The sequence below is a fragment of the Aquila chrysaetos genome, chromosome 8, assembly GCF_900496995.4.
Source record: "Aquila chrysaetos chrysaetos chromosome 8, bAquChr1.4, whole genome shotgun sequence".
Taxonomy (NCBI): Eukaryota; Metazoa; Chordata; class Aves; order Accipitriformes; family Accipitridae; genus Aquila; species Aquila chrysaetos.
Window position 1 is genome coordinate 46,190,660 of NC_044011.1, and position 20,683 is coordinate 46,211,342.

A 20,683-nucleotide genomic window follows, 5' to 3' on the forward strand; every position below is an offset into this window, starting at 1 on the left:
CGCGTGTGCGCGCTGCACGGGGAGCTGGGAGCAGAGCAGAGTGCATCTGAGTGCCCATCACGATCAGGTTGTAGCATTCCCTCCAAGGAGCTTTTGGATGCAGAAGTCAAGCAGAAGGAGCCTGGGTAGGATGCCAGCGAGTCCGACGCTGCAGGCTGACTCCAGCGTGGGCAGCTCTGCCAGTGGAGGGGTTTGGATGGGTTTCTCGTCTCCCGTCTACTGAGAAGAGTTGGGCAATGCAAGGTGGAGCTGCTTCTCCTGCTCCTCCTTCACGTTGGTGGTGGCGTGGGGAGGGTTTTTCTAAGCAGGATGAAATTAGTGCCTTGACAGGCTGCGGTGTCGTTTATGCCTGAATGTCTGTTGAAGTCTGGTCCACCTCTACTGTGAAGGGCGCTTAGCTCCACCACCACCATCTCCAAAGAGGACCCACCCTCCAGTTGGGCATGGGGCCAGCTTGGCCACCCTGATACTTTGCCCATTCTGAAATTAAGATTAATGAGTTCTTCCATCTGATACTTGTTTGAGATTTGCCGTTTGGGTTCATTTGAAGCTAATTTTATTCTCCATGTCGCTGGCAATTTATGCAGTAAATGCAATTATTGGAGATGAACGCCCGCCACAGCTGAAGGCTAGAAGTGCCACTTCCTTGGATGCACGAGGAGCGGAGAGCTAGGGAATTGGGGCGGGGGGGAGGGAAAAAGAATATTAGAAAAATAATCTTTCCCCACAATTCTCTGAGCTGATACGCACACCTTCATAAAAAAGTAATTTAATTTTCCCAGTGCAGCACGAAAAGGAGATCTAATTATCCACTTCTAAATTGCTTTCTTAATTTTTCAAAACATGTCTTTTTGTTTATGCCTTTCCCTGAGCCCTGCTTAGAGGCTGCTGTGGAGCTCACCTCCATATGGAGGTCAGCGATAAAGCCACCTGGAAACGTACTTTCTCATGATAGCAGGTGTCGGAACTCCTAATGGGCCACGTGGGTCTTTTGTCCACGGTAACGGTGCTTCTCCGCAGACGACGTCCTCCACGCAACGGTGCAAAAGGCAGGGCCACGCTGGTAATTTGGGAAGCAGCCCCAGAGCTTGGCTGGGGATGCACATCGAACTCACGTGGATTATTTTCTTGAGGTTTGCGGGAGTTTTGCTGCCTCGAAGCTCTGCGCTTTTGCTGGTTTTTGCATTTCTGGGTCTCGCTCGGAAGTGTTTGTACGTCCTCGTGGTCTGTTGTGCATCCGTATCAGAGTCTGTAATCCTCTGTAATGAAATTTCTGGCGTCTCCTAGAGATTCCCGCAGGTGCTGCATTTAGGCTGTTTATTTACCTTGAACCTGGACAATACTTTCCACCGAGTCCCCAAAGGCCTGTGCTTCTGCAGGAAGCTGTTGTAAAAATCATCAGCTGGTGTTAGAGCAAAGAGAATTGTTTAGAGGAAAAAAAAAAAAAAAAAAAACTACCACCTTGGTTTTGATCATATTGCATAGTGTCCCTCTCATGTATTCTTCACATGGATTTCCCTAAAGTTCAGCTAATAGGCATGCCTTCTGAATTTAAAATGATGTACACATACACCTTCTCTAATATTTATAGGATAAATGCTAAGCTGTACTTCAGTGATTATCATGAGTTTCTGAAAAACAGATTTCAGATGTTGGAGATGACGTGACACCTTCAATTATTTACCAGTAACTGTTTTCAAACTGCTGGCTACAATTTGTCAGTGTTAAGGTATTCAGAGGCTCACAAAACAGTTCAGACGTTTGTTGTCCGTGTTTTGAACTTCTTTTGCGTTGTATCCCGCTGTTAAACTCTCCCTCTATGTGCTCCCCTGTGTTGTTGGGACTAGGCAATAGGTTTTGCACAGAAAGCCATAGGAGTGCTTGGTGGGGTTTTTGGTTTTGGTTTGGTTTGGTTTTTTTTTTATTCCCTGTTTGTTTTGCTGGTCCTGGTGTGTTTTAATTTTTTTTTTTACCCCCTTTCCCCCCCCCCCCCCCTCAATTTTAATGGCACCGAACCAGAGCTTTTTAGGTTGGCTTGCATCTTACCAGTTTGGATGTGGCTGGTTGCAGTAGGGGATGCACAGCTATAGGGTCAGAATTGGTCCCCACCATCTCCAGCCAGATGCACGTGGGTCAAGGACTACATGGGACCGAGCTGTCGGCTGCTTGTGAAGCTTGCCTGCAGAGCTTGCCTGTTCAATAATGCTCTAATTAACTACTGCAAACTTCAGAGGACCCAGCTAACTGTAATTGAGACATCAACAGAGGCTGCAATGAAGTTAGATGTGCATACTAATTACTGAATTATCTAACACCTGCTTTTGAGAGCAGCATCAAAATATAAATACATTTTGCATTGTAAGGCCCTTGCTATAAGGAATGCAAGATCTTGTGCGAGCAAGAGATGAAGTGCCTTGTCAGACAGATCTTAGATCCTTTTTAGTGTCTGCAGCTTCCTAGAGGCGGCTGCAAGACCTCATTTGACAAATCTCTATCCTTTATTTTTAGTCAGGGTATTGAGGCTGTCATGTTGCAGGCTCAACCTGCAAGGAGCCAATTAAGCAGTATTCCAAACATTAAATCAGATCCTCCCAAGGTGGTGGTGAAGATGATGATGATGACGTACTTCCTAAGGCCCTGGTGAATTATTTCGGCACTGCAAGTTTCATGTCAGTGTCCAAATGACGCTCAATTTGCTGCCAGGTCTCAAAGCTTCTTGAAGGAAGGGGAAAAAAAGAGTAAAAAACCCTAGGATTCATTTTTCAGCTGCTAAAGTGACAAATATAAAGGTTAAATATCCCAGACATTAGTGCAGTGGACTACTGAAGGTCCATTGCTGATCATTCTTGGCACGGGGAGGAGAAACAAGTGAGGGGAGAGAAAAAGCTGGGTTGTTTTTTTTTTTTTCTTATTCCATTCCACTTTTTTTTTTTTAATACTGATCAAAGGTGCCATTTCCACATCATCAGCTCAATCAGCCATCACCATCAGGCCTCTGAAGGCAATAATTTTCTGCTAAGCAATTTTGTCACTGTGCTGGAAGAAAAATAAAACCAACGTTTCGGTGCTTTGTCCAGCCTGGAATCAGCATGTGGCACGGTTCACCATCTCCCCCTCAACAAGTGGTTATTCACTTTTTTCCCCTCTGCTGAGGATTAAGCCACTTATCACGGAAAATACTTGAGTTTTGCTATTTCCTCCCCAGCTCCACCACCACCTCACACCCACCCTCCCCCCCCCGCCCTTTTTTTTTAGTATCATATTTTCTCAAGTGTTATAAGACTCGTTGGCTATTTTGATGGTTTCAGGTAGTGTTGATTAGGTTTGTTACAGAGCTGGTTGCATACTTTGCTGTTGACGACTAACTATTCCATCCCTCCTGAAAGGCAGGACCTCTCGTGAAGCCTCCTGCTCTTGAAACGATGCTTTTAGTCATCGTTGTGATTCACAAAGCCTTGAAATCCAAAACTCTTGGATGTATTTGAGCCAAAGCCAGGTAGGTGAGCGGCTTGGGAGGGTGAATTTTTTTCTTTCACGGCTGTGTGTTTGCAGAGAAAATAACCTCTTCTTTGGAGTCTCGTCCTAAACAAGATGTTGCTGACCTCTTGGAAAGACAGAGATGACTTGCCTATCGCTGCCTTGTCCCAACGACTGACTGTCTCTCGCTTCTGATCAAATGGCCTCACGTGGATCCACGCGAGGCGTCTCTGGTATTTAGGAGAAGGGGGTTGTTAGAAATTCCTCTCTCGCTCCTCTTATCAGAAGCAAACCTGGGATTATTGACTGCTTGTGATGCTAAACTTCCCATACGCTGGCCTCAGCCTACTGCTTACTTTGAAAATCTTTTTGTAACCGCAGTTGCCAAGCAACTGTCAGCTGTATTTCTAAGATGCTTACCGCCTTCAAGACGTTGGGACCCAAATGCTGCCGTGGCGCTCTCCAAGATTACCGTTGCCCCCAGGCAGTGGGCTTTGTGAAGGCCAGGTAGTGTTCTTCCAATTTTGTCCTGATCTCCGCTGGCTTTATTAGCGTGCTTTCACAAAGCTCTCTGTCCACTTACCCCATTGATTATCGTGCTGGTTAGGCTCCAAGGGGGTGCCTGGCTCTCCCCATTTGTCCTTCCAGCATGTGCTTTGATACCTGGTGTGGTACTGAGTGTGAGAGAGCTGGAAACCCAGGTGTTGCCCCTTGTAACTAGTAAAAAAAGCATTCCAGTTGTCATGTTTTTTTCTTCGTACGGAAAAAAACCCCTGTATTTTTGGTAGAAGCTAAGAGCAGAATTTTTTTAAAAAAAAAAAGCAAAGCTTGGGTATATTGTGTCTCGGAGTTGGTGCCTGCAGTGCCTCACAGGCAAGGTTGCTGTTGCCTGTTGGTGTGCTGTAGGCTTTTCAGCCGGGCTCCAGCCCTCGCATGGGAAAGCAGGCGCTCTGGGTTGTTTTTGCAGCAGCAGAAGCCCGGTAACATCTCTCATGGTCTGCGCAGAATGAGAGGGCCAAGGGGAAATTAGAAGCCCATCAAACTTTGCCTACAGAAGTGCTCATTAACGGACTCCCTCTGTACATGGATATGCATGGGTTATTTCATTTTAGTGCCAGCCTATTCCATTTGGGTTAATAAAAGAAATATCCATTCTATTAGGTGCATTACAGTGACAAAGCACCAAGGGAGAGGGAAGCTGCGTGCTTGTCAGCCGCCTGAGTATCGGGCTGTCAGTTGTGCCATCAAGCCTTCCTGCTTATTTGCAATTTTATTTTCAGATGTGATTGACATCTGGAGGCTCTGACATTCTCGGCACAAACATACAGCCTGTTATTATGCTTGCATTAACATTTTGATAAACACACAGTGCAGCATTGAAAAAGTAATTACATGTCATCACATCTCTGCCTCATCAAAGAAAACTTTGCTGTGTAATTGCTCCAAGATTTACCCAGGTACAATGTGCTGCTTCCAGTAAAGGCTCCTTTCTATTGAAGAGTTTACATTTACCTTTTAAGATGCACAATATCTTTTCCCTATGGGGCTTTCTTGGGCTAAAATAAACTTGGTGATATAATTTAGCTTTCCATAAATATGCTTGGATATTAGAGTGCGGTACTCTTTGCATATAATATTTATTTAATGCTTGATGTAAATATGCTGTGTATTATATGGGCTAAGCTATCAAGGTAAGTTTTTGACGACTGGGAGAAATAGCGCATTGTTGCATTGGTTTCTGCATTAGCAGAAGAGCCCTTTTGCACTTATATTTATATCGGTACTTCTCACAATGACATCTAATTTTACAATAAAGTGAGCCTAGCTGAAGCGCCTCACTGCAGATTCTAAAATATTGGCTATTTCCTTGCTTGTAAAGGACTTTTCTGATATGTCTCTGAAAGAGGTATTATATGGAAGAATACAAATAATTTCAAGGGTTTTTTTTTTTTCCCCCACCCTTTCCTTCAGAGCCAAGTAAGGAAGAGAAATCTCATTGATGTTCAGTCAATAAATCTGGCAAGATAGATACTGAAAGACCTGAATGAAAGGTAGAAGGGAAAAAAAACAGTATATGACAATAAAACAGGTGAAAGTGGTCAATCGGACAATTGCTAGCCATGGAGTGTTTTGAGGTTATTTTATTGAAGATGCTATGTGCTGGCCAAGTCAGATTGCTCCTTGCTGGGTAGCCTGGATAATACGAGCCTCTTTCTACTGCTGGCTGATGGGATTTTATTCCCTTTGCTCAAGTAGTGCTTGTCTGGAGTCCAGGATTACAAGTTTCAAGTTGTGTTCTTGGTTCTGGTGGGGTAACGTACTTAACCCTGATATTTCCTACCAGCAGGCAATGTGTTGAACATATTGTCTGTGCATTTTAATTCTTACATTGCAAGCTTGCTTCGTTGTCTGTGGCTTGCTGGGGCGATGTGGAGGCTTGTGCATCGCAAAGTGGTTGGTCTACTGCTTCTTCTGGAGTAGAGAATAATTCTCAGGGTTGTTCGTGAGAGGAGTTTATGAACAAATCCTTTGAGATGCCTTTTCCCTCTTACTATGGCAGTAAAGAAAGTGAGTAAGGAATGGCCTTAACAGTCATTTCTTCCCATCTTCTCTTCTCTGCCTTTCATCAGGGCTTCTGTTTTCAAGGGAAAATGTCCCCCTTCCTTCTGCAGAAACAAATTTTCTCTGCTTTCTTCTGGAGATGTAAGGGAAATGATGTCTAAAGCTTTTCCTCCTTGGCCTGCCTCCAAGGGGGTCTGAGCCCATTGCTGCCATGTAGGACAGGAACTGTGCCAACCTTATCGCTGCTACCACCTGAGCACGTTGGCTTTTCCCAAAAAACAATTCCCTTTTTTTCCTGGGACTGGTACCGGCTCTATCAGAGGTGCCTGACCGTACTGAAGCAAACCAGCACCTCCTGGGGTTGGGATCCCCCAAAACCCCTGACCTCCGGGAGGTGCCAGCAAGTAGTGGATGGCGAGAGGTGCGTTGGGCTGCTGCTCGGGAGCAGCTCGTTGCGTGCTCCAGGCAGCACTGCTGCCACCCGTATTGGCCGGGGAGATCAGCATCGCTGACCTTGCTGGGAGGATGACTGTTATAATAAGAAGCATTAAAGATGGACAGAATGGCATGCGTTTCCAAGTGTGTTTAATGGTTTGATAATGCGATGTTAGTGTCTATTAATCCCCTAAGGAGATTGGTATTAGCTCAGCTTTAGCACTAGACTGAATAAATACGCTAACAGGATGCACCCAGGCTTGCGCCTGGAACATCTGTATCCAACATCTGTATTATTATGATTATAGGCTTGTGGCCTATATGCAGTATCTATGAAATTAGATCTGGTATTATACCTTTAGAGCAGCCGGGATAGGTTAATTCCCTCGACTTGCTGCCAATGACAGCCGGCAGGGCTGGAGGAGCAACGCTGGGCGATGCTCAGGGACTCTGTCTTGCCGTGGGGAGGTGTGGGGCAGCCCTGGACTGGTCCTGTGGGTTTTGGCAGCGGCTGGTGGGGAGAGAGCAGGCGCTGAGCTGCGTCCGTCGAAGGCCAAAAACTCTCTGAGCAAGTGAAGTTAAGCAATTACAGCACAGAGGGGTCTTTCTGGCGTTGCATTTAACCTTCCGCTTTCTTGCCTTTTGTGGGGAACCGCTCTCTGGATTTTAATCTTTGCCGTCCCAATGGATGCTGTGAGCAAAGAGCCAGGCTCCTTTGTCCAGAAGCTTCAAAGCGTCGTCCCCCTAACGTGCAGCTTCGTAGCCGTGAAGAGCTAAGGGATTTGGGCAGCATCGCACCCTGGCTGTGGTCTTCCAGGGGTCTTTGAGCAGGAAGGCATCTACACCTACGTATGAACACCGAAGCAGGGAAGTCCCATGTGCTGTCCTGCCCTATCATGGTTTATTGCGTTACTTATCCCAAGGACCCATTGCAAGTGGCTCACGATTCCTATTCATCTTCTCAGCCCTTACTTACCCATTTACTTTCAGAACATTTACATTTAAATGTGTGTTTCTGCAGAAGCTTTACAGGAAAGCAACGTTGGACCAAAAAAAAAAAAAAAAGTTTAAAATACATTTTTCATGCTCTTTCATACTCTATTGATTTTGTTTTTCTCATTTTTTCTTATAAAGAGAAGGTTTTCTAATACATTTTTCAGAAATAAAGGAGTCAGCAGTTCTACCCTCCTAAAGCAATAGTTATTCACCTAGATTATAAACAGAATTTGTGAGGGAGGGCTATTTATATAAATTTCCTTTTTCAATAACATGAATATTGTAAAAAAGCAGGCAGCTCACAGAGCATGGTTCCCAAGCGGAGAGTTCAGTTGCCGAGTTTCTCCCTTGCCTGGACTGCTGGTGATGGGCAATGCGCTTTGCTTTTCCCACATGTGAGAGCTGGCAAGGAGGGAGCTGGGAGACATTTGCCACTTCCCTGTACAAGCACCTTGTAGGTAAAAATCAGTTTCCTCTTGTCACGAGGCAAGACTTTTTTGTCAGCGCTGGATTGCTGCAGTTTGACATCGTTGACGGCCAAAATTCCAGTTCTCAGTGTGAAATGGCTGTTTTCAAATGCTGTTTGTGCTGGCCTTTTTGAAGAAGGGGGGGGGGGGATAAAAAGAAGACATGCAGCATGTCAAAATTATTGAGAAGAATTGCTGTTGCCGTCACCGACTTGATTGTCTAATCTTCCAGATTTTTTTTCAGTTAGGGACTATTTCTGAAATGTTGATAGGATCAGGGTGGTGGTTTTTTTGGTTGGTTTTTTTTTTTTGCATTTGTGAGGGCGATTATTTTTGGTACCTCAAAAAAAAAAATCATAAACCCTCTCTCTAGCTGTATTTTGATGTAGGCAGCCATGTATCTTGGTTAAGCTCCTGGAGTTTGCAAGAAGCTGCCAATGATAGTCAATAATATGCCCTTTTATATAAAATCTGCCTGCTCAGTTTGGTGGAAAAGAAATGGGACCACGTATACTAAATGACAAACTTTGGCTCAGAGGCTTAGCTCTTTTTTTTGTTTGTTTGGCTCTGTGAAATTTGAGCCAAGTGGCTGTCAAGTCTCAGTCAGAGAAGGGAGGACTGTCTTGCTCTTATGCTCCCACCTCAGGCACTTGCAACTGCAGAGGTTTGGGCAAATAGCACAAATTTAGAAATTAACTCTTTTGTTCTGTGTTTTTTCTCATTTCCCTGCTGCTGCTGTTATTAATATTAATTACTATTAATAATAATATTGCTGCTATTATTACTATTTTTGCTTGCTACGTGCCTCTGGAACGTCATCCCTCTTCCTTGCTCTGAATCTCTGCAGTCTCTCCCTATTTACTGCAGATGAGCTCTGGCTTCTTGCTTAGGGTTATTTCCTCCTCCCGCACTTTTGTGGACCAAAATGTCCTTGCTGGCTGCGGGAACCTCCCCCTTCTATTTATCCTTGTTCTTTGTAATCTCGTACAATGTAGCTTAATCAACCCACTGGTGCTCTGCTGAATCCTGTCTGGGAGACACAAAAGAATTAAAGCAGTCGGGTGTTGAAAAGCTTTTGCCCTCCCGCTGCAGTTGGCTCCGTGAGAGCAACTCTTGTTGTTCTCAGTGCTGCTGGGATGGAGCGAGCTGCCCTTGCTGGGTAAGAGCACTGACCTGGGCAGAGGGGCTCTGCCAGCCTGTGTTCCTGTATTTCAGATTTCTAGCCCCAAAAACGTGCCCGCCAAGCGGTGGCCCGCTGTCAACTGGAGCTCCTGCAGACCACCAAAGTCTCCTCGCAGCGCCGAGGAGCATCTCTCTGCCCCAGTGTGTGCGGAGGACCGGCAGAGAAGGCTGGTGCTGCTTCTGGGCTAGTGCACCCCAGGTGTTTTAGAGATAGCATTGCTTAACACAGCCCTCCAGAGATGCTGCCGCTGCATGCACCGCTTTCCATCTGTCACTGGGGGAACTATCGGTTTAATTTAATTTCCATCTCCCCTTCCTTCCCTCTTGGTGCGTATCTCAAAGCCTACCGTGCTTTATAATAACTTGTAGTGAAGGGCGTGGAGTTGCCCCATGGGAATATCGCTTTCCTACGTCCCATTGGATTCATTAATAACAACATTATGTTATGATGTTTTCCCCTTGTATTATTCTATAGATCATTTTTATTATGTAGATACAAACCCTTTGATATTGTAATTGTGAAGTACACGTTATGAAGACAAATGTGTTTGGCTTAATGAGAATGGATTGCCAATAAAAGCTGAAATAGAGGAAAGGGTATTTTTTTTTCTTTAGCATTAACCCTCATAGAAAGTGCTGTCAGACTGAGCATTCAGCAGAAAAGACCCTCAGATGCAAAGAGTATTTTTAGTCTGTTGATAAAGCATTGACTTCCAGAGTGTCGTAATTATCTGATAAAAAGGGGAAAAAAAAACAACCCACCACCTTGGATAGCTGTAAGGCTGAGAAAATTGGTGAAAGGATGAAGCGTAGCATGGTGTGCACAGCAGAGGTGGAGCTGAACCGCTCCTGGTAACCTGCAGGGTAGGAAGTCCTTTTGGAGAAACTCATGGGTACCCCACCAGAAATGCAGGCAACTGCAAGCTGCGTTTGCAGGTCTGTCTAGAGAAGGCAGACGATAACCCCAGTTAGGGTTAGAGGGATGTGCTGGAAACCAGGAAGCTTGGAGAGCCCGAAGCATGGTCCTGCCACCTCCACGCACCAGGGCTGCTGTCTCTCTGCTCTTGTTGCCAATGATTTTAGAGGTGGGCGCAGATAAGGGGAAAATATACTGCTGTCATGCTTCTTATTTGCTTTGTCCCCAGTGCTGGCTAGCTTTATGGGACTCCTCCTGTGGTGCCAGGAGGTATATTGCCTTCCCAAGCCCATAGAGAGGAGAAATGCAGTGCTGCTTATCCCATAGAAACATTTTTCAGTGGCGCACGGACCTGTATTGAACTGCCATGCAGTGGGGAGGGGAGCATCCCGATTCCTCCTGTTTTGCGGATGGAAATGGAAACTCTCCCTGTGTTAAAGTAAGGACCCGGGATTTCAGAACGTGAAAGGCCTTGCCTAGGTATGGCTTGCACGATGCAGGCGAGAAATCATCCTGCGGAGACAGAGGGATCCAGGGATCTCAGCATCCCGGGCTGGGATCAGCATGCTTTTCTCTCCCTCCATTCCTGAATTCAGTAGGTAAGAGCAGTTCGCTCGGAGAAAGAAGGTATGCACAAATGCACATCTCCGGACACAGGCACGCCTCCCTGAACATGCATCTCCAAGACGGTCTCTGCTAACCTGTGGCTGCCAAAGTGAGATAACTCGGTGATACCAGCCAAGGGATTCGCTGGCGAGCTAACAGATGGAAGGAGCCCTCTCCCCATCTGACGCGAGCACAGATTTAATCAGCTCACGCTTTCCTTTTCCACCTGGCATAGACGCTGGGAAATGTATCTTGATTTGCGTCCTCCCAGCTCTCCCCATAGACTCTTGACATCTTTGTTTTTTTGCGACTTAACAGCAGCGATCGCAACCAAGCACTTTGCCACCTGTCGCAGGGACGAGCCCGGTCCCTCCCTGGCTGTTGCGAGCTGCTCTGTGTTTCGAGCTCTGCCGGACGGTGGGGAGCAAGACGGGGATAAAACAGGATGGTGAAGAGAGCTGGTCCAGTGTTGGGGCTGTTGGCTTTTTATGTTGGGTGCCTGGTTTGTTTCCATGCTCCTGGTCTTTTTTCCCAGCTTTGGAGAAACATTTAGGCTCAACTTTGTTCCAGGTATTGGTGAAAGCGAGGCTGTTTCATGCTTGTGGGTGTCGCTGTCGCTTGCGAGTTTTTTGATGTTTAGTCTTGCGTTCTTGAAACCCACCTCTTGGAATTGGTTACTGAATGTAAACCTCTTTTCAGTAAGAGAACAGGGGGAAAAAAAAAAAAAAAAATCAACCCCAGATGCCCTCCAGCACTACATTAAAGCTTAAAAAGGTGGGTTTTTTTCCTTTTCGTTAAGATGGGAAAATGAATAAAAGCCCCAGCAAAGGAGTTTTGTTGTATAGGAAGAAAGACTCCTTCAAAGCTGTTGGCTACTTACTTGAATAGATCTCAGCAAGGGTCTGTGAGAAGTCTGTATTGTATGGATGGGGAAACTGAGGCATAAAAGCAAGTTGATCGAGGAGGAGAGAAGGCAAGTTTCATCTGCTGTATATGGTAGCCTTTGCACACACTATTTTCCTGTTAGGAAGTGCATTAGTTCATGTTGCCTGTACTGAATAAAATGCTAAAAAAACCAACCAAACAAAAAAAAAACAACATGAAAAGTGTGGAGGGGGAAAAGTCACTCCCTGACTGCGATATCTGAGGTATTTGTGCATCTCAGCAGAGCTGTCAGAGTTAAATCCCAAACACAACCATTGGAGGCAAGTAAATTGAGAAGTGAAAAGTATTTTATTAGTATTCTGGTATTGATTTCTTAATGGCTTTTCTTCCTGGAAACCAGGAAAATATTTACTCTGCTTGTAAGTTGCTTGGGGCAGGGGCTGTATGTGGAGCAGCAGAGGTCTGGTGTGCGATGACATGAAGGCGTCTGAGCCTGAGCCCCAACCTGCCACTGGAAAGGACACGTCCAAAGAAGAAAGTATAGCAACTTTTGCAAGGTTGGGTTCAGTTTCCATCTTCCGTATGCTCATTCTCCCTTGCACGTTTCTATTATTTTAAGCTTTCGGTGCAGCAAGGGAAGAAAAAGAAAAAAAGAAAATCACTTTTCACTTGCAAATGATTATATAAAACACATCACTGCTGTAATGTAAGGTGAGGAATCTGAGATAATAAGAAAAACCTGTAAGGAGGCTCATCAGTTTGCTTTGCCTACCCATAGTCAGTAGGAAAGTGATGCATTAGATATTGGTCTGTTTGGTCTTGGTTGATACACTGAGCAACCGAGTTGCCTGGAAAGCTAAATACCTTGTTTGGTCTGCTCTTGACTTCTTATTCTTTTCTCTCTCCACCTAATTTTTTTTTTTTTTTCGGGACTGTGTTATATGAATATCCTTGGCTTAATTTGCATTGCATTAGAGTAAAACACTTTAAATTTCTCCACAGCAGAAGTAAATCTGACAGACTTTATGAAGCCATTATACCTGCAGGTATTTTATACTTTTAAAATACATTCTTGTCAAGCTATCTTAATTATATTATTATATGTACTTTTGAACTCGGATCCACTCTTGGGTGATATATTACGCTTCTGACAGTGCAGTCCTAAAAAGCTACAATTTATATCAAAGCTCCGTGGCTGAACAAAGATGTATCTATTATGGATTCAGGGGAATTTATTAATTTACTGTTTTGGAACACTTATTCATTGACAAAGCTTGCTGGCTTTAAATTTCTAGCGGGCGATGATTATGCGCAGCGTTTACGTGGCTTTTGGGGCTGTCAGGTTTGCAATTGAGAATACTGGAGAGCAGCTGTAGGTAGTGAGCGCTGTAGGCTTTGCTTGGCTTTTACCCGGGGTTAAAGTTTACAGCATTATCTCAGTCCTGCGCGCGTGTTTGCATTACGATCCACTTAGGGTCCTTGCCAGCGCTCTTAAGAGGACCTGCTCTGGCAAAAACGTCTTCAGCAAGTACTTAAGCAAAGCTGTTTGGTGCTCGAAATCGATGGGAGTTAAGAACATGCAAGTTAAGTACTTTGCTGAATCGCAAACCTTGTTTGCAAGAGCGATTTTGCTCGCAGAAGTCTGTCCCATAGGCTGGAGTTGTTTTATTTGGGTGTCCCAAGGATTGGGCATCGGGAGGGGACACGGAGCTGCCCATGGAGTTACTTATCCCCGTGACCATGGGCAAAGGCCTTGCTCTTCCCGGACCTCGGTTTTATCACCCAAAAAAGAGGTTGGTAGTAACTGTTTATCAATTAGCGATTTCCCTGGGGAGGGGGTTGCACGTTACTCCAAACACTCGATGAGTGGTTTTGCTGCAAAGAGAAGCCACGTGCTCATCTTGAATACCGTTAGCTGGCAAAATAGTCCACGGACGTGCAAGAGCCCTTGTTGATGTCTGCAAAAAGCAGGGCCGGCGACCTGGAGAGGCGAAGGTCCTCTCCATCCTTCCTCTTCAAACTCTTCGCCGACTCCATGCTGAAGCCAAGGTTTAGTCCTGGCAACAGAAGCATCTCTTTGGGCAACCCCCGGTCTTCTTCCCTCCTATTTAACAGCGAGAGACGTATGCATCGGCAACAGTTCATACGCTCATTCAATTGCCGTCAACTTTTCTGGCTGATCGGCGTCGATAGATGGGAGGTCGTTAGCTAAACTGGCAGCTAGGTGAGGGAAACATCTGCCTCCCTTGTCCGCATTGGCACGAAAGGGTCTTGGCAGCTCCAGAAGAGCTGGTGGTGGAGATGCAATGAGCTGGGAGTTTTTTCCGTGAACCTCCTCCTCCCACGACTGTTTTCTTCCTGCCGCTCCTCGGATTAAGAAGGCGAAGAGAATTGGAAGAGCAACGCTAGACTTTCTATTCTGAGCTAGCAATCACCAAAATCCACTCAGAAAGTTTAATTACTGCAAGTAAAACTTGTAAATACTGCCATGGCGTAAAGCACAGTCGAGCAGGCAGTTTTTTCCTCTGCCTTCTGAGAACTCAGATGATTTTTGGTTTTTTTTGTTCCCTATTGTTGCTTTAAAGTTTGGAATAGCACTGATTTTTTTTAATTTTTTTTTTTCTCTTCAAACCCTGTTCTTCCCTCCAAAAACGTGTTCCAGCCAGGCTCATTGAAAACGTCTTGCTATTGTCAGAAAAATCAGTTTGACTGCTTCATCTTGTAAAACTTTCAAAGCTAAAAATTAACTGACATTTCCAAGTGAAATGTCATTTTGCTCCAAATAAATAAATAAATAAATCAAATGTTTTGACATTTTTAAAGCACTTTTCCCTTGTAAAAGGGAAAGAAGTTCTCTAAATGAAAATTGTGTCAAAACTGACTTTTTTTTCTCAGAGAAATTTTGACTTTTATGGATTTCTTTCTGTGAGAAGAAATTCAATGGCTCACCCATGAGGTCTGGCTGGCCCCAGGAGTGACTGGCGGTGGGATCCTGTGGAGATCCAACCAGCATGACAAGGAACTGCAGAAAGTCTTGGCTGGTCAACACCACCGAAAGGTTATGCATCCCTGGCTGCATATGTATATTTCTTTTTTTATTTTTTAAAAATATCTAATTTGTGCTGGCTTGGCTGCTCCTTTGGAAGCCTTGAGACAAATCTGCAAAGCAGTTGAGCAACACCGTGTCCCAGGCCACGGCATCCCCGGGAAGCATCTCGGCTCTTCCACTGGACTGTAGAAAACTGAAGATGTCTGACGTTTGGGTCAGCTTTGGAAACAGCAGCTCTTTCCCCTCATTTTGTTTGGTCTTGTTATGTGGCTGTTGAGGTTAAAGAACAGCATCTGAGCTAAAAGCTGGTCTCAACTCCAAAACTTGCCTAGTTTTCACCCCAAGAGCAGTGCTGGGATGCATGCAAGTGTGGGTTTAGCTTGCATTCACCCAGTCTCGCTGGATTTAAGATGGCCCACTTAGAGCTGTACAGGTTTTGGTTTGGGTTTTTTTTTTTTTTTTTTTTACTATTTTTACATCGATTGATGTACTACCTGCCTTCAGTGAAAGTGGCATGCCTTGCTGAGTAAAGCAGATCTAAGCGTATTAATTCAGACACGTTGCATGACTCAAGGGGCTCCGGGAAGTGCAGGTTTAAGGAGGGTGGGCAGAGCTCTGCAACGACACCGAAGTCTCCGAGGTGGGATCCTCAGCCGAAGTCTCCGAGGTGGGATCCTCAGCCGTGGGTTAGCAGGGCTGCGGCAGACGAGCTGCTCCCTTTCGCCTGCGGCGGGGCGGGTCTGTCGTGGTAGCTCAGGGCAGGGCGATGCCTTTCAGAAATTGAGAATAAACACATCTCTAGCTGTTTCTCTTGCTTTTGTGTTAGGGAGTTAAACTGACATTGGTAAATCGCTGCAGTATGTTGTAAATGATGTATGAAAGGGGAAGGGGAAAAAAAAAAAAAAATCCCTTTGCAATGCAGGGAAATGTTCTGTGTTGGGGGAAATTTCTTGCAGGCGTTTCCTGTAATGACAGGGCAGGGAAAGCTCTGGGACCAGAAACCTTTGACTCTGAAGGGGCAGAAAAAAAAAATCACCCCCTCATTTTATTTCCATCTTGATTTTTTTAAATACCTTATTTCCCTGCGAACTGTCCTCCCCAAATATTCATGGGCCCTCCCCAACCCATACTTGGGTCAGCCAGACCTTTCGGACACAACCAGTGGTTTCACTCCCCGTTTTTGTTTGTTTGTTGGGGGTTTTTTGGGGTTTTTTTTGGGTTTTTTGCAAGGCCATGTAGTTCCCATGCCTGTAACGCCTTCCCTGCAGAGGTGAATTGTGAGCAACCATGGTGGAGAAGAGTAGTAGTCATGTATTTAAATTACAGTGGGGGAGATTTAACCTGAGCATCTGGAAAATCCTTTCTCAGTGAGGAGAGCGAAGCCCTGGGACAGATTATGTGGGAAGGATGTAAGCCCTCCATCCCTGGAGGTTTTTAGGGCAGTTTAGACACACATCAGCTGTTTTTATGGGAGGCACAGTTCCTCCTGGTCCTGGAGAAATACAGAATAAGAAAAGTGGCTTGAGAGGACCCAGTGGGATCATGTAACCCATCTGTCTTGCTTTAAGTCTGGAGTTAGGCAACACCAGGCTGGGCTTTATCAAGGATCAGGGACCATCAGCGGTCTCATCTGCAGAAGGAGGTTTCTGTGGCTGGTGGAGGTGCTCAGGTGGGGTGCTGGTGAAAGGGTGCCCAACCATTTTGCCAGGCAGGTGCTTTCATGTTATTTCTTGCATGAGTCCCAACTAGTGCCTGTGAAAGTCCCTCCGCTGCTTTTTTAAGGACAACTCTTGAGGATGGACCCTTGTGCGACGCAGTAAGAGCAGCGAGCTAGTCCTGAGACTAGGCTGGCTGATGCTTGTGTCTTGTCTGAATTGCAGCTTGGTATATAAAGTCTTCGTATCTCCATGCACTTTTAATTGACAGCAACAGTCTCTCTTGTTTCCTATCTTCTTGTGTTGTTGCCTTTCTACAGGCTCGGGTGTTCCTGCCTCGGACTGACTGCTTGCCAGCAGCAGGTGAACTATTTTCCCCATGCAATCTATACCTGCCGCGGGCGTCAGCACTGGCGGTTGTCCTCCCTCTTGTAACTTCGTTATGCAAAAAGTGACCCTCTGGGCTGCTCTTGAGGTCAGTTTAAGATACAGGCTGCCCAGTAAATTGCGGACCAAAATCTAGGTGGGTGATGTTGCAAACTGCTAAATGTTGGGTCCTTGGTTTAGGCATCCTTGGTTTAGGAATAGACAACCGGTTTCTGCCTCTGGCTTTCATCTCCCATCCTCTCGTGTCTGCGTCCTCCTTCCAGCAGCGACCAGCCATGGGCTGGCCGGTGCCTGTGTTTCAGGGCAGCCATCAGCAACCCTTCAGCAGTTGCTTCAGAAAAAAAGGAAAGGGCTTTGAATATTCCTTGGCCGGGATTCAGATTATCTGAGATTGGCCAAAGTGCCGAAGCCCAGACACAGCCTCAGGCCCGCGGTGAAAACCTGCTATTTTGGGAGGCGAATGAATGCAAGGGGCTATTGGTTATCTGTCAGCGCAGGCGAGCCGGTAAATGAGAGGTAGTCAATGACATAAGAGATGTCAGGTTTTATTTCCAGTAAGAGCCGGTGAAGCTGGGAAAATTGCTCATTAATGCTTTATTGATATTCATGTTACTATTGAAGAAGTCTGGGGTGGGAGGTGGAGGGGGGGGGTCCGTGCCCATGTTAATGGGGCCAGGCTGAAAATAGGTTCTTTTATGCCTGGGCAAAGGGTATGCACTGACCGCAGGAGGTTTGACTATGTCAGTCTCTCTAAATAGAGAATAGATCAGTTCTGTGGCTGAGCCAAAAGCTTTGGAGGAAAAAACTAATAACGCAGGTCAAACTGTGCCAGAAGCATTGGAGTACTCTTTTTTTTTTTTTTTCCCTTTTTTTTTTTTTTCCCCCACAAAGCAAAATTTAAAGCAGATTGTTGTAAAACTATGCAAAACGTTCATCTGTGGGTTTTGGGACTATTTAACCCTCATGTTTGCTTTAGCATTCTGTTTTTAGAGTAATTTGAATTTAAAATGTTCTATCAAAAGGAATTTATTTCTAAAATGTCAAATTACTTTATTTCAGAAGTGCTGATGCTAAAATGTTTGGATTTTAAAAAACAAAGCAAACTCCATTAGTCGTTTGGTGTTGTTGACATTCACAAATATTTTTCTGTCTCAAACTCCTTATACCATGCATACCTGTATATCCTGCCCAGTTTTGTAGCTAGGCTGAGCGCTGCAGCTCTGCAGGGAAAGACCCCAAACCAAGCAATGCCCAGCACGGTCGCAGCTCCTGGGGCTTGCTGGAAATCTGATTTGCTGTGCCTGGTTCTCATCCCCTGCACAACTTTCCTCCCAGCGTGCTTCTGTAGTGCCCTTTGTGTCAGGGATGAGAAATAAAGCAAGTTATGCGTGTTTGGGAGCGTAGCGTTTTCTTTACGATTGCACGGGATTAGGATAAAACCCTTCCTGCCTCAGTTTACTTGTGCACTAAAGCAGGAGCCATGGTGCCTTTCCCTGCTATAAATGATGTGAAGGCTTCAAGCTAGGCTGCCAAAATCACTTCCCAACCCCTTCCCGGTTTGCTCTGGCTTTGCAGAAAGCCGTGTGCCTCACTTGAGCAGGGAATTCGTGCGGGAGCCTCACCGGAGGGAAAGCCAGCACCGCTCTGCATCTGCGCTGCGCTTGGCCAGAGCAAACCTGCAATAACTTAATAATTGAGATAGTTTAGAAGGTAAAATACCTCCCGGTATCATGTTTAATAAAGCTCTGCTTCTCATCTGTCATCACGCAGCCTAATTTCCTGGGCTGCAGATCAGCAGGGAGGCAGCCGATTGACGAAGCCCAGTTGGCGCAGCATACCCATCTCGGAGGTCCGCCGTGCATAATTCCCCTGTTTTCTGGAGGTCTCGCTTTTTTTGTTGTTGTTGTTCTTTTTGCTATTCCCATGTGTGTTCATGTGCCCAGGGAGTGTTTGATTGGGATAGGATTTGTGGAAGGGCAGGACGTAACGTCCCAAAGGCTGGGCTTGACCCAAGACTGCTTGCTGAACCGTGAACCACTCCTTTTGGATGTTATTTTAAGCTCACTATGTTCCCTGGTCTTCTGCGTTCAGTCTGATCCTCCTGTCTGCTGGGACTTTGTCTTAATGGAGCATTGGGCATCCCACAGTTGTTAAGAAGCTTATCCTTGTTGTTCCTGGCATATGAAAGCAGAATCATTCTTCTTGCCTTATAGGTAGAGAAAATTTTCCCTGGTGACGTCTCCTGCCAGTCTGCTTTCCCGAGGCAGGAAGGTTTTCCATTAAAGCTGCGCTCCCAGGACCAATTGCTGGTAAAGGGCTGGGTATTCCCTTTTCACAAGACATCTGGTGGGGCGCCCAGCAAGATGGAAAGCTGCTTGCAAATACATTTCCCCCCCACCCCAATATGAAGAGAGGGGACATATTACTGTTCAGTAGGTGTTGGGATGAGGAAGGTGGCTCTAGTCGGTGTTCCAGCACTGCTGCTCCTAGACCTAAGCAGAGCTTAAGGCCGTGGAAGCAATAACGCACAGGGTATGGCTCTCCATTGTTTTATGGTCCTTCTCATCACCAGAAGGTTGGTTTGGTTGGAAGTTGATTAAACTTGCAGGGAAAGATAGTGATTTATGCCAAACCAGTCCTCCCAGCCACTTAGTAACCACAGTGTGAATTAAGGCTGATTAAAATCGAGGGGAGGCTCCCTTCTGCCTTGTGTAGGTTTTTTGGATCAGGCTGTCGGGAGCATCCCTCTCTGCTTCTGCTTCACCGGGTCCCTGGCTGCCAGACAGTGATGGGAGAGGAGGGCATGGGCCAAAACGCAGGAGCGTGGCAGTTATTATTCTAAATGAAAAGCATCTCTTCTCATTAAAGCTGAAAATTATGGTCCACAGACAACTCTGATGGTGGTTCATGGAATCAATAAAACCCCAGTTTGTTTTGAAAGCCAAGTTGCCGATATGCCAAAATACATATTTTGCAAATTGCTTAATTTACATTTGAAAAGATCAAACCTTATTTCTTCTGAAAGCCGAGAGGTGGGGTGGGGGATGCAACACGTACACAGCAATTTAAATCTCCTTTTTGTTATCCTGCAAGATACATAATTTGATTGAAATTCATAGCAGTTGAGAAACTATTTTCTTTTTTTCTTTTTTTTTTTTTTTTTTTAAACAACAACAATGCAGGGAAGCGGATGATCTAAGTTATCAGGGAGTTTTTACTAATCCTGAAGCCATAGCTAATTTTTCGAAGCAACGTTTCTAGTTAAGCAGGGTGTCTTCATTTGCAGCATCTGTCTTTTGGAGGCGTGATGGTCATCTGTGCTCTTGGGGATGCTCATTACTTCTGTCTCAAGTTCTTTACTCTTTCCTAGAAACTTTGTTGACATTGGAAATGTAGGATATAAAAGCCTGTCTTATGAGCAGCAGAGATGCACGCTGACAGGAGCGCTGCGACATGAAATCATTAAGACCTGCTTGGTGGATGTGAGGTGGAGCTGCAGGCTTGGATGGGGACCCGAAATGCTGAGCCTGTTGATTGTTGAGGAGTTTGGTCCCTAGCTGAGCGTGCAGACAGGCGTGAGCGATGCGGTTGGCATCTGGAGCCTATTTTAGCCCCGCCGTGGGATACGTAGAGCTGAGCATCCTATCAGCCCCTGTAACATGTCAATAAAATTTACTTGAATTAGCTGCTAACTTGCTTAGAAAGGGGGAAGAAATGTAGTGGGTCAAAGAAATGGTCTGAAGAAAATAGCCCTGGAGTCCCCCTTTGGCAGTGTTTCCTTAAGCACCGAACTTCCTTGCACGGCTCTGGTAAATGCTTCGTTACCGCAGGATCAATTTTGGCAGCGCTTGCTGTACTGTTTCGATGGGTGGCTTGGTAAGGGTGAGGGCTGGTCCTGAAGATGTTTAGGAAGTCTGCTAAACGAAACCTGCTGCAAGCTCCTGCTGCACCTCTGCTCCTCCACAGAAACCTGGAAATGTGCCTTCCCTCCTTAGGTTGCATGGTAATTTACCTACTAGTTGCATGCTCCCTCCTGATAGATGCCAGTGGCACGCACGCACCCTTC

The 20,683-nt window shown here is 45.6% G+C and overlaps 1 protein-coding gene across 5 annotated transcripts in view; it reads left to right on the forward strand.

Moving 5' to 3' along the window:
* The window catches only part of KIRREL3 (kirre like nephrin family adhesion molecule 3), a 341,383-nt gene that overhangs the window by 59,998 nt on the left and 260,702 nt on the right, over nucleotides 1-20,683 (forward strand). The window contains exon 1 of one of the 5 annotated variants that reach the window (XM_030022472.2): nucleotides 18,421-18,499. The exons of the other annotated variants lie outside the window; for them this stretch is intronic. The gene's annotated coding sequence lies outside the window, so the exon portion shown is untranslated. Of the gene's footprint in view, nucleotides 1-18,420; nucleotides 18,500-20,683 lie in introns of those variants that run through there. 5 annotated transcript variants of the gene reach the window in all.